Below are 20,064 nucleotides of genomic sequence, written 5' to 3'. Positions count from 1 at the left end.
GGACTGCTGAGGTTGGAGACACATGGGGGTGTGATGAGGGACAAGCCCTTACTCTAGAGGAGTAAGACATAATCAGGACCTACCTAGCTTTTCTGTCGAAAAGTATCCAATTGCTCTGTATTGATCCTTGCAAAATTGTCATCTTCTTGCCTATTTCTTTACTTATTGGAAGTGAAGGGAGGACTTCCTTGTTTATCCATATTTTGTTTGAGTTTAATATGTTTTTTTGCATTCTCATTGTTATCGCACATACTTTTCTAAAACTTCTATGTTGCTTGTAAATCTAAGCAGGAACATGGATAAATATATAATTATATATATATGTATATATGTATGTGTGTGTGTCTGTATGTGTGTATGTGTATGATACTTCACGCTTAGCAAGTATATGTGTATGTTGTCCAAATATATTTATTTATCATGTGATATGATCATTTAAAATAATAGCTTGAAGATGTTTTATGGCACAGTGTGTTGTTTAAGGCTTATTTTTAAATTTCATATGTATATGTGCCTATATGTATGCGCATCCGTTTGTACTTTCGTGTTCAAAAAGTGGGTGTCAGATCCCCCTAGAGCTGATGTTATGGGAAGTTGTGGGGTGTTAGAATGATATGGGGGCTGGAAACTCAACTCTGGTTCTCTGTAGGAACACTGAGTGCTCCTAACCACTGAGCATCTCCACAGACCCAAATGTTGGAGACAGCACACAAGAGCAAGGGTTGAAAGAACGTACTAACCTCACGAGCGAAAATGTGACAACATCTCCCTCTTCTCTGATGATTCCTCCTTTGTGAAATAGGGGCTTGAGAACTCCCTTTAAGATGGCACAAGTCTCAACTGAAAGAGTAAATGGAAAAAGCTTTGCTGACTGAATCAATGTAAAGGATTAGAAGATCCTAAATGACTCATGTTTGTGACTTGGACACTCTCCTTTAGTATTGAGAATGCGGATGGGAAGAGAAAGTACATTCGGAGGCTCCTGGTGCTAGTACTGGCTGTAAATGTGGTTCTGGCGCTACCACTGCTTCCAACTTTAAATGGGGACTCTATTTCCACAGTCCTGACAGCTGCCAAGAGCCCATTCCTGTATTTCTCTGTCCCTCATTGTCATGCCTTCCTCCTGACCCCCTGGAGGCCTGCAGCTGCAGTCTTCTCTAGGGAAGGTTATGTTCAGAAGAATGCACAGGAGCCTGGTGCAATAAGGTATGCCTATAATAATCCTGGCTTTGTGATGATGAGGCAGGAGGATTGAGAATTTGAGGTCAGTCTTAACTGACTAAGTAGTACTTCAAAAATGTTTGGCCACTTGACAATTCATCTTGTCTGCCCAGCTGCCCTTCTAAACCTCAGAGGGTTTGTCTTTCCACACTTCTTTCCATCAGCTTTGTAGGGAAACTCTGGCTATGTGGATTTCTGGAACAACCAGAAAGGAGACTTCCTGCAAGCTGGTCTCAGTAGTGAGACCATAAATCTTTCTGTGTGGAATATACATGTCTTTACCTTATGCGGAGGTTTTTTTTTTTATAGAACCATATATATAATGAGGCTAGACAGACATACATCCCATTCCACTAACGAATGCAAATCGAATCAGGATAACTTCATCTTGTAGAAGTTATCCATTTTCCAGATTTAACCAGGAGAGATACAGCCCTCGGAAGCTAAAAGGCTAGGGGTCATAGTGTTTGAGAAGACGACAGTATAAAAACCTGTAACATGTTTTTGTCTCTGATACCTTTCAGTGATTTGTGACAATCATATAAACATCATGCTCTTTCCTGTCCTAATATCCCTGAGTGAGTTATGCATGTTATGGAACCAGCCCTATCCATGTGAAAATCCACACCAACGTGGCTCAAGTTTGGTGGCGCATTCAGGTTTTCATCCAACTATTTTTCTTTTTCAACATACGTCCACTGCACATGGATTTCTGTGTGCCATGAAGAGCAAAGTGGAAAACAAGGTCAGAGCGCTCATGACAATGAAGACTATGTGGGGGTCGAGTGGCAGTTCCTCCGGATAGCTAGTCTCCAATTCCCTGTACTTGGAGTTTTGCAAGGGGAAAAAAGAACTTGGAAGCTATGATTTAAGTTATAGATTCTGACATATTGAGATTTCTGTGGATTATCAAGGCAGTCATAAGTGTCTACAAAGTAGGGGGACAGGGAGACTTGATGCACAAAGACTAGACCATGTGAGCCAGGAAGCATTGACTAGAGTAGTGTGGAAAGAGCCTGGGGATAATGGAAGGCAGGAGAAGCTGGGGGTAGATTCTGTCCTGAAATTTCCAGAAGAAAATAATCCTAATAATAATGATATTTTGATCTGAGCCCTGTGAGGCTAAGTTCAGAGATCTTACCTACAAAACCATAAGCAAATAACTCTGTGGCTAGGTTGTGGCAATTTGTCATAGCACTAGGAAAGCCAAAAGATATTAATATCTAGTCCTAACCAAGCAATTACCATTCAGAATGAAAAGTGTTTCATTTAGGAAAGTACAGGATTTGGAGGAGACCCAAAGCAGGAGAATTTGTTCTAGAATTGGTCATCAGGCAGGACCTCCTGGATGGATTGATATTGAAATCAAAGCTTAAAATTCAGGTGTGAGTTGTTAATCAGGCAAAAGTCATGAGACCAAGTGGTTGCAGGGGAGGAAACTACCTATGCAATCTGTACCTTGCTGTGTGCTGTCTTTATACCTCACACATGCTAGCCCCTTATCCTTCCATGGTACTCTCATACCTGCACATACACAGGAATGTACATATTGCACACACACACACACACACACACACACACACACACACACACACACACACGTACAAATATTTTCCCAATGCTTTGTTCTATACTGCCTTTGGAAAGTATCTAATCAGGGTTGAAGAATGCTGGGAGGCTCCTCCAAGGCATGCCTGCCTCCTCTGTGGTCTCTAAATTCTCACAGCCAACATGTCCTGTTTTGAAAGAGACCTCAGTCTTGTTTACAGAAACTCCAAATTATAGATGTGGGAGGAGGGAATACCAACCCCAGGAATCAGAGCTCCCTTTTTTATCCATCTCTCTCTTGGGAATCTAAGTGACCCAGAAAAGAGAAAGGCTTGAGCAAGGAGAAGCATTAGGTGATGGCAACTAGGTTGAAAACTCATTCAGAAAATGTTATGGCTCCTCAGAAAAAATTTCCAAGCTGGGGGTTTGGGATCCTTGGGAAAATCATTTAAAACCTTCTTGGTAATCTGCTTTCTACCCATGGGACGTCAGTGAGTGGGGCTTCCTAGAGCTCCCACAAAGAGGAACCTCATGGTGGGGAACCAGAAGTTCTGACTTTGTGTGACACCTAAGAGTAAGAGTGAATTCGTAATCTATCTCTACTACTTTTCTTTCCCCTAGAATAAAAGCAAAGGGCTGTGTAGTCAAGGACAAGATTTTCTCTCCCCATTTTCCTATAGGTTGCTATAGGGTCAGGAGGAGAAGACCCATGCATGACTCATTGTGTTTTGCATCAGGAGACAACTAAAAGTCCTCAATTAAACAGTCAGGTTTCATTAGGAGCAATAATGAGAAATGGCTTTTAATGATGGGTTCCTAATATCATGAGGGAACCCTAAATGACTATGTAGTCTCTACTGGGTAACCCTTTTAAGGGCAAAGTACATTGCCTTTGCAATCAAAACATCTCTTCAGGTCTTAGCCTTTTCAGAGCTGTGATGTAATGCAATATTTACTATCCCTCCTTGATCATCAGTTTGCTCATCTGAGATATGGGCATAATAACACTGACTTGTACGGAATACCCAAAGCATGATAAGGGAATCATCATTAACTATAGGGTTTGATACAATGTCTGAGTCTCTGCAGGGCTTAGGTAAATACGGCTGATTAGAGGTAGGAACACTGTGATGGACAGGGTGATGTCTTGGTATGTTCAACTCAATTCCTGACTAACCAGTCTGTTGATTTCTAATGGAGGTATGTCTGCTCTTGGGAGTGGCAAGTACAGTTGCCAGTTATGAATGGACAAAGACTTTGGACAGAATTTAAATCATAATGATTAAATCAGTGGGGATCAAATTGCATTTTAAGTGTACCCAATACCACTCTGTTCAAAGGTTCAGATTTTCAAAGGAACATCTGTGATTAGGTTTAGCCAGAAGAATCTATGAAATAGGTTCTGTCCTTGAGAGCATGTGACCTAGTGTTTGAGGGTGTTCCTAGACTCCCCTCTTCTGAATTCGCATGAGCACAGCAACAGTCTATATGCAAGCAGCCAGGAACAGCGCAGAGAGGTGACATGAGAATGTGTTCATGTTCCATGACATGGTATATGAGATTCCACAGCTTCTTTGTCCCTAAATAATTGGAGAAAAGTCACATGAGATAATATGTGTGAAAGCATCTTGAAACTAAAGTTTTCATTGTAATGGATCATTATTATTCTAATTACTGCTAATATGAAGAACCTAATATAGCACGGGCCAATTATCCAGATAAGAGTATTTCTGAAGTTGTGAACATTTGGTGCTTGGTTTTGTGCTGTTTTGCTTTGTTCTCTAATTGTTTCGTGCATTTTAATCTTCTGCCTCTATTCCAAGTAAATTGTAAGCATGAGCACTTCCTCCTTCAGTACAGTGAATGATAGCAAAATCCTTCAGTAGAGGCCTATGACAGCCTACAGGGCAAAAGCCTGTAGCTGGGGAGACAGTAAGGATGCTTTCCCTGCCTGCCCTCTGTAAGCTTTTGCTTGGATGGATGGAGGAGACAATGAACCAAGAGCTGAAGGCTGTGAAGGTGCTGAGTGCTCTGACAGAGGACATCTCAGAGCTCCTAGGGCAGATCAGCTGGGACTCAGAAAATGAGACCACAGTTGACCAGTGAAAAAGCAAAGCAAAACAAAACAAGAGGTATTTCCTTAAGTAGAGAAAACAATAAAATGTAAAATCTCATCTCATCTCTCCCTCCCTCCCCTCCCTCTGTGTGTGTGTGTGTGTGTGTGTGTGTGTGTGTGTGTGTGTGCGCGCGTGCGTGCATAGTATGACAGAGAACACAATACATTTGTAGCTTACCTATCAATTTACTCATGTGGTAACCCTGGAATTTGGAAACTTACAATAGCAATAACAATAACAGTAAAAATAGAAAGCATTTACTGCTTACCTTTCTTCCTTTCTATGAATGGGGGAAAGTATGTCCCTTCTGTGAGTTTTGAAAGCCTGGGCTCTCTAGTTCCACTGTCTCACATCTAACATGTTCTATCAGCCAGACCAAGTTGTAGCACCATCCAGATCACACATGAAGTCTGTCAGAACAGAGTTCATATACATGGATGGGTGGGACAAAATAAGTCTTAGACATCAGAGGTGAAGGGGTCAGCTTGAGGGAGGCCAGCTTAGTGTTGGTCTCACGATCTGGGGAGACGTAGTGAGAATGTAAACATTCGTAAAAGCAGTCAGGCTGGTGAAGGAAGAGGAGGGCTAGGTTAACTCACCCATTTGTCCACTCAACAGATGCTAACTGAATGAGTTCTGTGTGCACATGTATCAAACAACAAATACAGCCCTTGCCCCCCTGTAGTTAACAATGTGGCTAGGGGGAATATCTAATGAAAAACCTATAAAAATGCTTAAAGGACAAAAATAATTGTGAAAAGAGAAGTAGTATGTATTAGTAAATATATATAGATTCTTGGTTAACTGCTGAGAGATTGGTTTAATGAATGCAACTAAAGGAGAGACGAAACACATACCATGTAGCCACTAGGAGAATAGTCCAGAAAAAAGAAACCATAGACATACTTGTAACAGTGTGCCAAATTCAGACAGCTGAAACAACAGAGATTTATCTACCCATAGCTCTGGATGCCAGAAGTCCAAGATCAAGATACCTGCATGGTTCGGTCCTTCATAGGGAATGAGCAATGGTCTATTCCTAGTCTGCCAATTTGCTTCTAGAATCTGGCCTTCCTGGTCATTTACTTTGAGGTTAACAGCATTCCTTGGCTTATGGATACACCCTCCCAACCTCTGCCTTCACCTTGATTTACTCCTCATGCCTAGGATGCCTTGTCCTTATGAATTCCTATTGTCAGAATACCAGCCATATTGGAACAGGTCCCACTTAGAGCACCTCATTGTGAAGTTCCTTCTCAGCTACTTCTTAAAAGATTATTTTTCCAAATAGGGTCACATTCTGAGGTACTGACCTGGGTGTGAGGGTTGGACAGGGGGAGGTCAGACCTATAAGATATGTCTTTTTGCTATAGCATGCCCGAACTCATAAGTAGTTCAGACAATTGGACAGAACATAGGCCATGTGATTGAATTAAGGAGGAAATTCTTAGGGAAAAGATCTCATATACAACTGGGTCCAGATCAAGTAGGATCTTCAGCAATAGGATAAGGGTTTTTTCTGTGTAATGGAAACACAGAGAAGCACTGGGGAAAAGGAACAACGACATTTGCATTACTTTTTTTTTTTTTTTTACAATATGTTAGCTGTTTTGTTAGAAGAGGAATGAAAACATAGGTCCACAGTTACGAGGTAACTCAGTCCTTTGGAGGATAGACACTGTGGTTAGACCAAGGAACATCAACGGGGCAGGTATTTATACATACAAGGATTAGCTAATGGGAGATGAACAGCAGAAAGATGCTCTTGTCAGGAACTCTAAGTTCAGGAATCCTCATCCAGAACTCAGCAGTGGATATGTTAAATTTAAGATGCCTGTAGGTATCTAAGTAGAGACACCATGGGCATAGCTGGATATGCAAATGTGTGTTTCCAGAAACAGTCAAGATGGCAGGTATAAATTTGAATGTCATTAGTACATGAATATTTGAAGACATGCAGCACAGAAGTATCTTTAAAGAAGCAAGTTACCTTCTCTACACTTTTTATGCAAAGTAAGATGCTATCCTTTCTCTTCAGGCATCACAGTAGGAACAAGGACAATAAACAAGGACAGGCATGGATAACCAGTCCAAGTCAGATGGAGGACTCTCAATAAAGAAAGCCTGGTCACTGCCCTCCTATCTCTAGCTGTTCTCTGCAAATGACTGGTATTTCTAAATACCTTGGGCTATCTTCCCTCTTCCTCAGGAAGGAACCTGCTTCCTGAAGATACATACATGTAACATTTTCATATTCCTAACCCATCCACAGTTCATTTCCAAAAGACCTGTAACAGCATGCAGAGGGTTAAAACTCCCACCAATGGGGGTGCACAAACCATTCTAAATCTCAATTCCACATGCCGCCTCAGGGAGCATCATGGACTAAAGCCCAAGATAAAAAGGCCTGACAGAGATTATTGACGGTTTACCTTTTAATGAGCAGCTTGGATTGATTCTGTTCCCCTCTGGGATGGCTTTCTCTGTCCTTCCTCCACCAGAGAGGCCATGGGGACCACCACCAACAAAAAAAAATTACAAATCTCCAATTTGAATAATTGCAAGAATCTTCTTTCTGGCAAATAAAGTTTCCAGGGTGAGAAATAGCTTACAGTTTTAGAATATATAAATACATGTGTTTAGAAATGTTATGATTATCATGATTATTATTAAGCACTACCGGCACACAGGATATTTTCAAAGAGGCTGGTTGCCTCTAATTGGATATTCCTTTCAATTTCCCTCTGGGTAGGTCAGCAGTGTTAACTCTTAATCATCCAAGGCAATTAAACGCATGTGCTTCTAACCTATGCACTGAAGGCTGCTGGGCTGTTCACACAGTTAAAATGGTAGAACCAGCCACCCACAAGCAACTTAGGAGTCAGAGGTTATACTATGGACTCATACATAGCTGGTTTGGAAAGGGGATGAATATATCTGTGAATAATGGTGAGTCAACATTCTGGAGATGCTAGACCCACAGTCAGTCCAAGTGACATTTCCTTGCCCAAAACTCTCCTTTGGTCCAGATCTAGACTGTTAGGTCAATTGCTGAACTGATTCATACCTTCAGACCCTGTTTGAGGGGGTTTGACATTGGCTAAAATATGAAAAACCAAATAGGCAAATCAGTCACTTTTAGACAATCTTTTGGGCAATGGAAAGATGCTATGATGATAAGAAAACATTTTATATTGGCTTTATCCCCCTCAACCTTGACTCTAAGGCTGTCTCTAATCTGTACCTGTGCACTCCCAGTCCTGATACATTGCAGAGATTAGAAGGGAATGTCAATCGTACATATTTTTTAAGAATACCTCAATGACCCCACATTTACTAGAACAGTACTTCAGAAATGTTATTGAAATGCACATAAGTCTATCTTATATTCCAACTCAGTTACTGTGCACACAAGTAGGGAAGCTCCACATGTTTCTCTGAACTCTGGTTAACTGTTAGTGTGGTGAGCAGTAGTTATAACCAGAAGCAGTTCCATACCATCTCCTGCATATTCTTTCTGGAAAAGAGTATAATGTATCAATTAACTCAGGTTCCATTGTCTGAAATGCATGGTTTGGAGATGCTGAGCTGGAGGAAGAAGCAAGGTGATTTCTGGCATATGGGTATAAAAATCAGTGAAGAGCAGGCAGACCAACCTCTCTCAAGAGATTTTTCTCCCAGGCGTCCTTTCCAAATTCTGGCCAAACTGTAGGGATCGAGTCCAGTACACTAATCTGGCACTGAAGGTGTCACAGAATCTAACTATGGGCTCTTAACTTGCACTGGATTCCACTTTCTATGCCCTTGCCCTTCACAGATCACCCAGCAATAGTTTGGGCTCTGCCCCGCATCTGGCATCGAAGAGTGCTTGGAATTTGTTGCTTTCCCTACAGATCTGCAGTGTGCTCTTCCCTTTTGCTTCCTACTAAGGAGACTACACCACCTCATGTTGCTTCCTCCCTGGCTGGTGTCTGTGTTCCCCTGAGGCAACAAAGAACAGAACAAAGACCAAGAGCTACAGCCTTAGTTCTCTCTCTTCCAGGCTTTGGCTGAGAAGCACTGGATTCATTTGCAAAGGCCAAAAGCAGAGGCCAGTCAGATAGCCTCTCTCTTCCTCAAGCCACCCAAGGCAGCAGGCAGCAGTCACTGTCCTTTGCCCCTGAGGATTATGGGTGTGATCTACTGAAGTTTGGAGAGAGTGGTGCCACCTTCTATACCCACCTGCCGAAATTGCTCACTTATACAATCAAGTTCAAGTTTGTAGTTGAGGCCCCTCCAAGACCCTCCTAGTGAAAAGTCCTACCATGTTGCATCACGCTCCTCCCTAGAGGGGTCCTTTCTCTAGTGACTAGATGAAGTGAGGAAACAGGCTGGATCAGCCAGGCAACTGAGGCCTGTCACAGATGACCTAAGTGGATACTGCTTATCCCAGCGTTCCCACAAGGTGCAAAGCCTTTGGTAGGTACCTCAGCTCTCTCACTCTATCTGATGTTCTTCCTACTTCCTTCTCTGATCTCTATTGATCCTGGATCTCTGCATCTGCCTCCAGATAATCCACTGTGACAGGAGACTGGCAGTCAAAATTTTAGCCATAGGAACACATCCTCTCTTGTCCTCCCTAAAAAAAATGACAGCAAAGAAATTAATAAAATCATAGTTTCTTTTATGCCTGACCATTATCCTTTTATGAAACTCAATTAGAGAAAGATGTCCTCAGAATTAGCCATTTCTCCTTAGGGTTGGACAGCACAATTGGCAGATCTCTCTCTCTCTCTCTCTCTCTCTCTCTCTGTGTGTGTGTGTGTGTGTGTGTGTGTGTGTGTGTGTGTGTGTGTGTGTGTGTGTGTGTATGGTCTTTGACTCTTTCTCCCCTGACACTTGCTTTCAGGTGGAATCCAGTTTCTTGGTTTGCTCAAGGTGAATTTGAGTTATAGACTTAAATTTTGGTCGGAGCTGGACGTGTGGACATCATAACAGTCTTTTCCTATGACTATTATGAAATACAATAAAATATTCTTTAGACTTCCTTTCTGAAAAGAAAAGGGAACTTCTTCCTTTCTGAAAAGAAAAGAGACCTTCTCACCCGCTTTGTCGTGGCTGCTTCGTCTTGCTTGGCACAAGGCCTTCCATATAGGCAAGGAAAGTGTTAACCTGTTCCCATTCTTGACTTGTCTCCTTTCCTTCTCTAGGAATATATAAGAAGTTTGTTGCATCCTTCTTGAGATTTTAAGTTACATTCCACATGCTTCCTCCTTGAAGCGAAAAGGATGGGAAGAGAGGAGGCCTTGGAGACCCCTAACATCTCGCCTCTGTCACACTCGTGTTTTTTATAAAGCTGTATTCCCCCAGAAGATCCGTGCCTGAGGAAGGAGTGAGGGTGGCTCTCTCTTTGTCTGCACTGCTTATGGCTCATTGTGATGTTGTTTTGTTAAAAAATAAAATAAAATACATTTAGCTGAGAGAAATGGCCACATAGGCAGCTGCAAATAAGTAGGCAGTGGAGAGGGAGGGAATGAGAAAAGTAGTTCTGATTCTAGGCATGAGATCTCCTGCTCCTGTTTAAATCCATGTGAGTTGAATAAATGTGATTTATTCTCCTTTGGATTCCTAGTGCCAATTTCAATCTTGGCATTGAACAGATCCTCGGTAAATTCTTCTCTAGATAAAAGAATGAGTAAATGGCAAGTGGGTACCGGGAGCTCGGAGGTAGGGTAGTCACAGCCACTGTCCCCTATCAGTTTCATCTCAGCGGGTGTCTGATATTACAGGGAGGCAGCAGGAAAAGAGCCAAATTATCCTGTAGCCCAGTCACTGGCTCTGATGAAGGAGGTTTGGGTTGGGGTGAAGAGTAGATGCGGGTAGCCATTAATGCGAGTGATCATGCGATGTGATGTATTTCTTCCCAAGACTGTAACTTAAATCCCAATTACCTTCTGGTGACAAATGAACTAGCCGAGTCATTCATTCTGTTGGTTGGAGCTCCCACCTTCTGTGTTACCACCGCATGGGGAAGGTGTATGACAAATCCCCAGATTTAATTTTAGTGCTTGGGAGCCCAAGTGGCACAATTACCAGATCAAGAGTGATGGCAGAATATTAACATGAGCAGTTCGTGTGAAGCAGAGCTTTAGCGAAGGATGCTCTTGCTTGTAGGCGCTGTGGAGTTCCTGTAGGTCCCAGGATCCTAGGCCTTGGGATTCTAACGTCCTTGAGATCTCATCCTGCCCTTCCCCTCAAAAGTCTCCAACATATATTTTAAATTCTTCCCCCTACCCCATTCCTAACCATCTTTCATGATGACCACGGAAGCAGTAAGCAGTGGTAAGGAAACAGATCTCATGCCCCACTGTGAACTTGCCAATGTGCTAAGATGTCACTACAGGGAACACCATGACATAGGTATAATGATGGCTGGTAGCAAATGTGCCATTATTTTAGCTTTCAAGATAACATTACCATCCTAATCTGGTACTTAGCCACTGTAATTGTGGTTTGGTTCTCCAATCCAGTAACCTTCAAGTACTTTCTGATCAAAGAATAAATATTGTTAGTTTGGGGACCACATGGTTATGAGCAAGCTAGCCAATTCTGCTAATGCAGCCAAAGCAGTTATAGCTAATAAATAAATTAATGTGGGCAATAATATTTTATTTACAAATTCTACAGGGTTAATGTTATACAATTTTCCTGGGCCATGAAAAATTATTCTTTCATATAATGTGTGTGTGTGTGTGTGTGTGTGTGTGTGTGTGTGTGTGTGTTGGATTTTTTACTTTAATTGTGATTCGGAGTCTAAGTTGCCCTGGCTAGCCTTGGAATCAATCTGTAGCCCAGACTAGCCTTGAATTTACAGCCCTCCCATCTCAGCATTCTAAGTAGCTGAGCTTATCGATGTGACTTACCATACCCAGTTTTGGTCTTGATTTTTAAAATAATATTCAAGGCTGTAAGACTCGTTTGTCACTGTGGTGTAGTGTAAACACAGATGGTGGGCTGATCTGGTCTGTGAGCTTTCCTCAGCTGGAATGTAATCTCTCCTCTATTCTGTGGCCACTTAAATGTCCCAAAAGAAGCCCCCTTCTTCTTTTTTTGTTCCTGGAAACCTTCACTCACTCACTTTGTGTTACCCACAATCAGACTTCATCAGTCTGACCTTGAGAACGGTATGAGTTCGTAGCCTCAGCAATTTCCCGTCTGCATCCCTCACCTTTCAATTCGCCATGCCTAAACAGGATCTTCTTGGTCTTAGTCACACTCCCAAACAGTTCCCTTCCTTGCAAGGGTGTGTGGTATATTTGATTGCCAGTGATTGAAACAGTGGAGGTGGGGGCAGTAGGCTCTGGTGTGGCTAGTTTCTGCAGCACTGAACATCACTAAACAGCACAGGCACAGAGGGGATGAGGGGATGAGGGGATGAGGACATCATTGCTATCCTCCCCAAGATGCTCACTATACTACGGGCTTCTTTCACTCATCAGTCCTGTCCCATAATCACGAGGATTATATGGTGAAAATATGTCTCCATGTTCCAGCCAAGGACACTTATTCACAGAGAGATTATATAAGTGGCCCAAGGTCACACAGCTAGTATGCAGTAGAGCCAGGGCTTGAATTTAAGTCACTTGGAAGCAGCAGTTCACCCTCTGGAGTATTTTCGTGCATGGCAGCTGGTGACCTTCTGAGAGGAGCTTCTTCAATTGATAGAAATAAATATTCCATAATCTGCATAAAAGTACATGGAGTGTAGAATACCCTTCCTCAAGTTGAATTTCCCCTTTCTGTCAAGCCGAGATGTGTCAGGGGAAGACAAGGTATTTTATTTCCAGTTTCAAAACCAGAGCATAGTTTCCTTACTCCCACAGGCAGTCTTAAGGATGAGCCGAAGAGGAGGGGAGCAATGCTCTGTGTGCGTTAATCCATAGCGAAGGACTTGGTGCCTGGAAACACTGTCTATCTCCCTGCATCATCATCACCAGGGGATCCACTTTAGGCAAAAAGGGAGAAGCTGCTACAATGAATTAGTTGTCTCATTTTCCTGCAGATGGAGGTGAGAACAGACAAAGGTAATATGTCCTGACACAAATGGCCAACTTCCTTTCACAAGACAAATTGGATCTGAATGAGGATGTTGGTGGGAGAGGTGAAGCCCTTGTATGGCCGTTCTCAGAATCTCAAGGCTTCTAATACTTCCAGGGTAGGATGAGTTTAGAAGACAAAATGCCCCTAACTGTCTGTTTTGGGAGTCTGGGCCCTTGTTAGGACAGTAGAAAGATGCCTTTAGTCCAGAAGTCACGACTTTCATTCCAGGCTTACTTGTGCCTAACTTGCTAGATGATATGGAGCAAGGTGGTTGGACCCGGCTTTGTGTCCTTGGCTGTGGGTTTCAGGACATTCTCAGCCCTTTATTCATAAGAAGTTTGGGGGTGGGCACTCTGACATTGTGGTAAAGGGCTTGAACTCTGAAGGTCAAACATTTAGGTTTGAATATTGACTCTGTCACTCATTGCTGGGTGACTTGGAACCAATAATTTAGCCTGCCTATGGCTGGGTTTCCTCATCCTCAAAAAAGGGGAAAGTAATACCAGCATTTCCCTAAAAAAATCATTGCAAGGGTGTGATGACCTGGTCCATGTAAATCTTCCTACACTATTATAGCACTCAAAGCACATGATAGTACACAGTCGTAATTATCATAGTCTCCCGGTGAGAGCGAGCTAGAAAGTGATACGAATATTTGTGTGACTCATTACAGTTTTTATATAATTAATCATATTTAATCTTTATGGGGATCTTCTGGGTTACTGTGGTAGATATGTTTGTTCCAAACTCTTGTGAGATATAGACGTGCCAGTGGGGTTAATTAATTGTCAGAAGCTACAGGAATTATTACATATTGTTGACCCAACAAGGCACCCTGTTCTGTGTTCTTTTCAGACTTTGTTAACTCTCACTTCTTTATGCTCAGAAAGCCAAGTGTCCCTATGGACAGCTCCCACTTTTACTATGTTCTGGTTTCTGTAAGCTTTCTCCTATTTGCTCTCCGGTTGATTTAAAAAAATATTTTGAGGTTTCTGGTTAGAGTAGTGTTGTCTTAAGGCACTAAGAATATCCATCTAATAAGCCACAATTAGATTAAATGTGCTAAGAAAAGAATGTGAAGTCAAAATGGGGGAAATATTAATATCTCCTAACTTGTGAAGTAGAATTATATGACTGGGCAGGAAGCTTGTCAATCAAAGTGTTGACAGAAATCTTCAGTTTCCTGGGTCACTTGCTTAACCACTGGGTTTGACCCAACGGGGCCCTCTTTTCGACCCAAACTGAGAACCACAGAGACAGCTGTCCACTTTGGAAAGGTGCTAAGTCAAACAAGGGATTCATTGGTTCATAGGTTTGTCGGTTAACTGGCTTGTTAATTTACCTATGAATTGAGGGCCAAGGTCTTATATACACAAGGCAAATGTTCTACCATTCAAATGTACATGTCATGGAAAAGCCTCTTTCTCACCCAGGAATGTTTGGAAGGAAAAGAAAAAGCAACAAGATGTGAAGGTACATTGTTATAAAACTCACCAAGACAAGGCCAGAGCTCACAGGCTAAACAGATCCACCACTGTAGCAAACTTGTTCTTATCCCCATTCATTGCCTCAGACATTTTGAACTTTTAGACCACATCTGAACCTGCAAAGGGTTTATAAGCTCACTGATGGAGCAGTGAAGATGTGGAGACTAGAAATCAGACAGTGAGACCCCACAACAGAGTGGAGAAGGGGCAAGTGATAAGTGTCAGACACCTCTTGATGTGGGTCTGCAGTCAGGGACCAACATATAGGACAGAAATGTTCAGACCAAACTAAGGAGCACACTGGACTAGACTCTGCCACCCACATAGAGGGAGACAGAATAAACCAAGAAGTCCAGGGTCATAGCCCAGAGATCTAAGCAAAAGAAGGCTGTTATACCTCTGCTACTTCTCAGCCACCACAGCCCAGAATACAAGTGAGCCATGTGTTCAGGGAGGAGTAAGGAAAGGGAGAAACCATCCAGGAAATGGAACATTGTTTTGTTTTGTTTTTTTTGTTTTGTTTTAAATCAGAAAATTGGGCACCACTATAAAGGGCCTAAATTATAGAATTGGAATGAGCTGGTGGTGAATAGTACATTTGGTTTGCTTAGAAATTGCCATCCATTATATGAGAGTTTGAGACAGAGCCCAGATTAGAGTACAAAATAAATAGATTACACTTTATCTACACACATTAATTCTAGAGTGAGTTAAATTTAATCACAACCATATATATACATATGTATAATTTATATGTGTATTGTGTGTGTGATGCTTTATAGTTTTAAAAGCTTTTTATACACCAACATTTGTGTGCTCTCTTGTCTAGAAATAAGTCTTCAAAGATCTATCTGCTATGATCCAGGGGAATTCCTGTATCTATAATTCCTCAAAGTATGTTTCCAGAACACTAATTCCCTGCAATGAAAATAGTTTTAACAAAGAAAAGGAGTTCTCGTGCTCAAATAAGTTTGAAAACCACCAGAATAAGCAGAGTAACTAGATTTTTCAGACAATTTAATGTGGTAAATGAGGTCTATAACTCCTTATATAGAATATGGCACATTTTCCTCTTAACCACAGCAACTTCTTTTCCATGTTATCCCACATTATGTGTGTTCCTTGAAGCACATGTTAACACTGCTACCCTAATCAATAACTCTGATGGATGGGAGAGAGTTGGGACTATGACATGGGTCATTCGCTGACCATTAAGGTTGATTTGGCTGACTGGATGGATGGATGGTTACACACTGTGATCCAGGCTCTAGCAAACTCTAAGTTTCCCATGAGAACTATTATTAGACAAGTGACTGTAGTCCCTGCTGGAGCACTGCTTTCCATAGTTCATATGTCTATAGCTGTGCATTTTCCTAGGCAGAAACATGGTCAGGCTAAGAAATAGACTATGGAAGTTAATTTTGTTCCTTAAAAGCAGGAAAGAGTTTTGAGAAGGTGAAAGGAGTCAGACATTGTGGTGTGTGTTGGGGATATAGAGATAAATAAAGCCAGGTCTCTGGTCACTGTTCTGTAAGCTTTCAAATCTAAGGTGGCACTGAGGAATGATAAACATAACAGCTAGCACAGTCAACCAGCATAGCATTCAACAGCACGTGTAGTCATAGCTACAGTGGAGGTACAGAACCTAAGGTTCCAGCAGAGAGAGAGAGAGAGAGAGAGAGAGAGAGAGAGAGAGAGAGAGAGAGAACTTGTGGAGTAAATAGCATGTTCATCTGATGAAAACGGTGTCCCAAGAAGGCAGATCATGTTCCATAGCAGAAACATATGAATGGAATGGATATCAGAATACATCAAATGTACTATACAGTGAGATATCAAAGCTGAGTCCATTGTACAGATAGGTACAGGGAGGAAGCATGGGCTGAGCCTCAGGTCCCATCACCAGCTTAGGACTTCTTCGCTCTACTACAGTGAGGCTCTCTGTCTGATGGCTCTTCTTTTTCCACTGATTTTAACAACAACAACAGCAACAAATGGATTGTGACATATTCAGCAAACTAAAACTGTGGCAGGAGGGTACAGGACTCAGCCACTCTGTAGAATCATGTCTGCATTTTGAATCCAGGCATGGAGTTCTTCTAGACCCGGGATAGGATTTATGGTTAAAGGGAACTCATAACTACAGGGAATATCGGAGGACCCAGGTCTGGCACCCCAAATTAAACTTTGTCTTAATGCCGTGAAGGCATGCCAAACTACTCAGGACCACAAGATGCATGCTAAAACTTGGGTAAACACTATGTGTTTGAAAATGGACAGTTGATTATGATATTTGCTTCTGTTTTTTTCCTAAAAGTCAAGTAACAATTTGTATCTCATTCAATCCTCATGACTCCTAGGTTATGGTTTTCTTTTTTTTTTGTTTTTGTTTGTTTGTTTGTTTCTACACTCATTTTATAGAAAAATGAAGCTGAGGTTTAGGGTCAAAATAACTTTGTTCAAGTTATGCTGGGAATTAGTGGGCACCATGCTCCCATGATTATTGGTTTGGATGCCCTCCCTCTTGGCAACCTCAGTTGAGATTAGCTAAAGATCATTGGACTAGGACTCCCTTGAACTTTCCAAGTGTCAGCAGAAGGGTGAGATTGGAGCAAGTCATGACTTGTGGTACCTACTAGTTTGGCCATTCATAGTTCATTCATGTCTATTTCATAACCTGTTTTCTCTGTGTTCACTCCTAGGATAATGTCTTCAGGATCAAGGTTCTTATGGTTCTTTCCCTGAGGGTTTCAGTGCATTTTGAAGTGTAGTGTGTAGTTCTTGTCTACACTGCTTTGTGTTCCTGGCTGGTCGAACACATGTATTGCCCAGGAGCTATCTCAAATCCATGGATAAACACACACACACACACACACACACACACACACACACACACACACACAAGCTCATTTTCAAACTGGCTTATTGACTCTGTGGCTGGGCTTTTCTAAGCTTTCTGCGGCTAGTGTGTCCTTACCTTTACTCCTAGCTCAATGCCTCTAAATCTTCCCTCAACTTAGTTGCCCATTACCTTCTGTGAAGCCCATTGACCTTGCTGCCCAAGATGCTTTGGGGCTGCTTTCCCTTCCCTCTACATTTTGGAAGATCTCCCCTGTAGCTCTGAGTCTGTTCCATCTCTCTCCCCACAGGTATCTCGATTCTCTTCCTGGAAGTCTTGCCTCTTTCTTTCCACCCCAGCTATTGGCTACTGCCATCTTTATTGACAGATCAAATCCAAACGGAGGCAAGGACCTTCAGTGCCTTCAGTAAACACAGATTCCTAAACAAAGCATCAGAACTACCCCCTACATTGAAGAGATAATCTCCACTCTCTCCAGCCATCCACTTGGGGCAGGCCTCATTTCTGGTCTCTTATTTTAGATACTCAAGTCAAAGGAACACTTTCCAAGATCATGGAGAATGTTCTCTACCTACATGGGGACTTCAAGAGCCCTTGTGGGAAGATTATTTTCATTTATTTTTTCTATAAATTTGAGGTGATATATTCTGTCTACATATCAGCATCCTACTTGAGATGTTCTGTTTGAATATTTAAGTTGCTTAATTAATTTACCAGCAGAGGGGTTGGGGATTTAGCTCAGTGGTAGAGCACTTGCCTAGCAAGCGCAAGGCCCTGGGTTTGGTCCCAAGCTCCGAAAAAAAGAATAATAAAAAAAAATTACCAGCAGATATTTTTAAACAATAAACTGCTTAGAAATAATTATTGAAAGTCTAGTGTGGTGGTGCATTTCTGTTATCCCAGTACTCAAGCAGTTGAGGCAGAAGGATCTTGAGTTCAAGCCCATATATAATAAGATCCTACGTTTGAAAAGTAAATGAGCAAACAAACAAAGGCATATTGAACACCTGTTATATGTAAGATATTGTGTTGGGTGGCATTGTGCTGGACACTGAAAGTACATAAGTAAAAACAGAACCAAGCTAACCTTGCTGTCTAGACAAGTATTGATTTGTAGGAAGAGGCAAATCCATAAAAGAAAATTTCAACATGATATGAGAAGAATTATAGCAGAAGAATAAATGAGTTTCATGAGAGCAGAGAAGCGTTGCTCCTGTAGCCCAGGATATTCAGGGAAGTCAACAGAGAAGGTCTTGTTTCAGCTGAGGAGAGAGAGCTGATATCTCATTGGCTGGAATTAACCAAAAGCTACTTGTTCTTCAGCAACGTGTAGAATGGGCCACCCTAATTTTATTTTTACTGTTTAAGAATTAACAACAGCAAACTTTAACAAATGAGGTTTTAAGAGTCTTCCCAGTAGGAGAGTGAGAGACTTTGGAACACTCAGCCCTAAAGAGTTATTGCCATAAAAATTTTCCTCTCAGAACACCATGGAAGGCGAGCGGGAGGAAAGGTGTACGAGCCAGAAGGGGAGGCCCTCAGCATGATCAAAGCCCATGTGAACTCAGAGAGACTGAAGTAACATGCACAGGGCCTGCACAGGTCTAGCCCAGGTCCTCTGTGTATATCGAGCATTTAGTGTTTTTATGAGACTCCTGAATGGGTAAACGAGTGACTCTCCAAATCTTGTTCATTCTCTTGGGCTCTTTCCCTTTTGTTGGTTTGTCTTGTCCAACTTTGATGTGATAGTTTTCTCTTATTATATTTTGTTATGTTTATAAAAAAATGAATGAATGAATGAATAATGAATGAACAAATTAATGAAAACCTAGCCATTAGGTTAAAGGTTAACAACTTACCTAACATTTATACGTGTTAGAAGAGGAAAACCAATTGTCTTCAACAGAGTAATACTGGGTGTATCAACCACTTTAGAACAGGCCTCATGTTCAGAAGTAGTGGGTGATTATTGAAAGGACATCACAGGTGGTGGCGGTGGTGTGTGTGTGTGTGTGTGTGTGTGTGTGTGTGTGTGTGTGAATTTTTTTTTTTTTGCAGGGTTTTTTTGTTTTAAGTGTTCTTTGTTTGGTTACACTTTGGTGAGGTTTGGGGGGATTTTTGTTTTCTTGATTTGGAGGGCTTTTTTAAGAACATAAGGCTGGCTGGGCAGGAAGGGAACGGCATCTGGACAGGCTTGGAGAAGTGGGAAAAGAATCTGCCCAGTAGAAAAAGAACATAAAAAGGTAATATGGCACCCTCAACTTTCCCCACCTTCCACTCTGCTCTGAAAGGCCCAGGGACATCAAGAGAGAGGAGGTAGCAAGAAAGAAAAGTTTGAAGGTGGTGAAGGGTGCTATGAAAGGCTGTCATTCAGTTATAATGGAACTTACAGCATACAAACATACAGCAGCCATGGATACTGGTACAATAATGGGCCCTTCAACAGTCCATCATGGGTAACTAGGGTGCTCACAAGGTCCAAACCCTTCCTTCTTTGCTGCAGAAAATGGTGTATTTCTTCAATATTGTAGCCATTGGTGGACTAAATTGGAAGAAAGGGGGATAAAAAAGGATAATGGGGCAAATATTATCATAATATACTATATATATTTTATAAATAATACATTACATAATACCCTGTATACTATTACATATTATTATATTATATATTATTCATTACTTGTATTATATATTAAGCTGTAAAAAGTTAATGCTTCTCCCAATGTACTAATAAATACGGCTGACATAAAAT

The 20,064-nt window shown here is 41.6% G+C and overlaps 1 long non-coding RNA gene across 1 annotated transcript in view; it reads left to right on the top strand.

Annotated features, from left to right (window-relative positions):
- The window catches only part of LOC116899485, a 407,111-nt gene extending 389,399 nt beyond the window's left edge, over positions 1-17,712 (top strand). The window contains exon 3 of the long non-coding RNA XR_004387730.1: positions 17,602-17,712. This is a non-coding gene — a long non-coding RNA (uncharacterized LOC116899485). The remainder of the gene's footprint in view (positions 1-17,601) is intronic.
- The last annotated feature ends 2,352 nt before the right edge of the window (positions 17,713-20,064 follow it).

This window comes from Rattus rattus, chromosome 1 (assembly GCF_011064425.1).
Source record: "Rattus rattus isolate New Zealand chromosome 1, Rrattus_CSIRO_v1, whole genome shotgun sequence".
NCBI classification, from domain to species: domain Eukaryota; kingdom Metazoa; phylum Chordata; class Mammalia; order Rodentia; family Muridae; genus Rattus; species Rattus rattus.
Note: the sequence above shows the minus strand (reverse complement) of the source record. Positions and strands in the feature narration are given on the sequence as shown.